Here is a 2,988-nt window from a genome sequence, read left to right as displayed (position 1 = left end):
AGGGTGGGAGCCTCAGGACGAGGTGCAGGAAGGAAAGTTGGCCTCATCCAGACAATGCTCTCACTGACAAGTGCAAAGCAAACTGGTGGGACTGGACCAAGGGGTGTTCAGCCTGGAGGAGGCAGAGCGGGATCCGGCACCGTGTCCTGCTGAGACCAGCACCAGAAAGGATGCTGCGCCCACCAGGATGTGCAAAGCAAACACAGGGTGCAGGATGGGGACCCCCATCTCCTCACTTCCCTCGTGCCACTACTGCTGTCAGCTCCTGGGACGGTTGTTGCCTCTGACTCTGGATGGACAAGGTCTTCCCCAGCATTGTGAAACTGGGAGAGAAAGAGAGTCTCTGTTCTACATGATATCCAACCCATCTCTTCTTTCTTTGTCTTTCCCTAGCCCAATCAATGATGTGCCATTTTCTCCTCTCCCTTCTGTTTGGGAATTGCAAATTTTTTTTTATCCAGGTTGATGGTCTGCAGCAGAGCTAGGGAGAGGCCCTGCTCTGGGCTTGCTGTGGCCGAAGGACTCAAAATAAACCTTGAAATGAGACGGGAAACAAAACCAGGAACAGATCAATGGTGAGTGCCAGGTTGAAATTTGCTTTATTTTCAGTTTTTACAAGCAGCCACCCCAAATCCTGACCTTTCTACCCAGAACAGAACCCCCCAGCCAGCCCCAGAGCATCACTAGCCACTCACAACCATGAGTAAAGTCTCCTCACTTCTCGCCCAGCTCCCTCCTTGTACCCCCCTGGAGGGAGCCTGGCAAAGCCCCTGAGATGCACCAAGAGTTTTTTCACCTGGGATCCCCGAAGTGCTGCCAGCTCCCTCCCGACAAGGAGGAGCTCCTCCGGCAGCCTCTTTCCATGCCTCCCAGCTCCCCACTAGGTAGGGCAGCAGGAGGCACCACCACCACGAGCTCAGGCTGGGTGCTGATGAGCATCCTTGGAGCACTGAAGCCCCGCAGAGCATCCCCTGGCTGTTGCCAGCACTGCAGGCGGCGTGGGTGCGAAATTGGGCTGAGACGAATGGATCTGGTCCATTCTGAGATGGGAAACGTACAGGTAACCCTGTCACAGCTGGGTCAACATGCCAATGAGAAAAAGCCCCTGATGTTCCCATTATCGCATGGATTTCCCCCAGCCGCATCAATCCTCACGCACCAGGACCCAGGGGCGAAGGAGGGGTGGCAGCACCAAGGCTTTGGGTCAGAGCAGGAGGAACAGATACCTCTGCAGGTACGAGCACGTGCTGCTTCCAGAACAACCTCTGCGGTCACACGAGCATAGCAGAGAGCAGAATTTAGCCCCTACGTGTCCAGCTGAAACGTGCACTTGGCTCTTTGGCTTTGCTAGGACTTCCCTGCCTACCTGGCTGGTAGGGGAGAAGCACGTCCAGAAACGGCGACGAGAACTTTCCACAGCAGGTACATTTAAATGTAATCTTCCTGGCCATGAATCACAGTTTAATCTGACACAAGAGTACACCTCAAGTCCTCGTCAATTTGCCTTCCTGAGCTGCACGTGAACGTGAATATAAAGGGCTCCTTGATTTATCCAGCCCGGAGGAGCTGCACGGTGTTTCTTTTAATAGCTGATGCTTTATCTATCAATTCCCCACTCCCCCGTGTCTATTCCTGAGCAGGCGATTAGAATTTGTCGAGATCTATACTTCGCCACAAAGCAGACCCACTTCCCATTACAGTTCTAACGCACTAGCTTTTATCAGGGGAAAATGCAAATATTTATCAGCCCCCAGATTTATAGGCACCAGAAAAAGAAAAAAAAAAAAAGACATTACCATTTTAAAGCTCCTTTTCATTGCATTTTTATGCCATCTTTCAGCACTGCTCATGTGTCTGTGCTGCTGCAGAGCAGGGGAAGGGCTGATCCCACCCAGACCCAAGCACAGGTCCTTGGGGTCCCATCCAGAGGGGTTTTAATTTCAAGGGGCCCCCTTGCAACACACAAAGCCAATTAGCTGATTAGCTGAGCCACCTGCTCCTGGACAGTCCCCTTCAGAGGCTGAGCTCACGATGGAGGTGTAAAAGTTGTTTTGGGGGGATTTATCTCGGATTTCCACCTTTAGCTGTAAAAGTACTTACCCTCAGCTCCTCTGAAGCTCAGCATCATCCTCCCTGAGGTTTGTATTTACCCCCAGAAGGCCAACATGGGCAGCTCTTTAGTGATTTTTGGGCTTTTCTGGGTCAGTCCCCATCGGGGCACCTGCCAGAAAAAGAGGATTGCTGGGGACTCCACGACGAGTCCCCTGTTTCCCATCTGTGCGTCGAGATACATGGTGTTCAGCTGTTATTTCTATTACCCAGCATTTAAGTCCCTCATTAAGAGGTGTTAACTCTCATTTAATTCCCTCTCAGGATGGCAAGTGTTCATGTTTAATGAACTTTCTGCAGAGCCATCTGGGGAGATTTAAAACAACCCCTCCGGCAGCTGGTCGGGGTGTGATTAATGATGGCTGCGGACTCGAGCAGAGCAGAACCGAGGGGACAAGAGCTGTGAGGCTCCCGCGAGGAGGTGAGAGCTCAGCCGTGGTGAGCATCTCTTGTTCCTCCCAAAAACCAGCACAGCTCACAGTGAGGGGCCCCATCAGCAGCCCCGCACCATCTCTGGCTGCGCGCACCAAAGGGCGAGGGGCTCTGGGCAGGAACAAGGACCCTCACTTGGAGGAGAGGTCAAAGTCTTGCAACAAATTCTTTTGGGACTGCGTACGTGAGCATTTCCAAGCAATGGAGATGGGCAGATCCATTCCAAAGACACTTTCAAACCCCCTTCTGTTTTGCTGTGCCATTAATCTTTGCATCCTGGACAATATCCTCAAACAGTCCCCAGTGCATCTGTCTCAGCAATGAAACTGCACAGAATTAAAAAAATAAAAAAAATTGCTGTGCTCTTTGCTCAGGTCCATAATCAGTAATCCCCTCTGCTATGTGGTTGTCCCTTCCGTGTCCCCCTCCTGTCAATTAGCCAGGGAG

At 51.8% G+C, this 2,988-nt stretch overlaps 1 long non-coding RNA gene across 1 annotated transcript; it reads right to left on the bottom strand.

Annotated features, from left to right (window-relative positions):
• Window positions 1-345: 345 nt before the first annotated feature.
• On the bottom strand, window positions 346-2,231 carry LOC308188565. The gene is made up of 4 exons (XR_013945592.1): window positions 1,797-2,231; window positions 1,367-1,513; window positions 1,160-1,265; window positions 346-534 (listed from the first exon to the last, which is right to left on the bottom strand). It is a non-coding gene; the product is annotated as an uncharacterized lncRNA (long non-coding RNA).
• Between the last annotated feature and the right edge of the window lie 757 nt (window positions 2,232-2,988).

Source organism: Anser brachyrhynchus (assembly GCF_964034855.1).
Source record: "Anser brachyrhynchus genome assembly, chromosome: 1".
NCBI lineage: Eukaryota > Metazoa > Chordata > Aves > Anseriformes > Anatidae > Anser > Anser brachyrhynchus.
The sequence above is the reverse complement of the archived record's forward strand: the minus strand, read 5'-3'. Positions and strand labels throughout refer to the sequence as shown.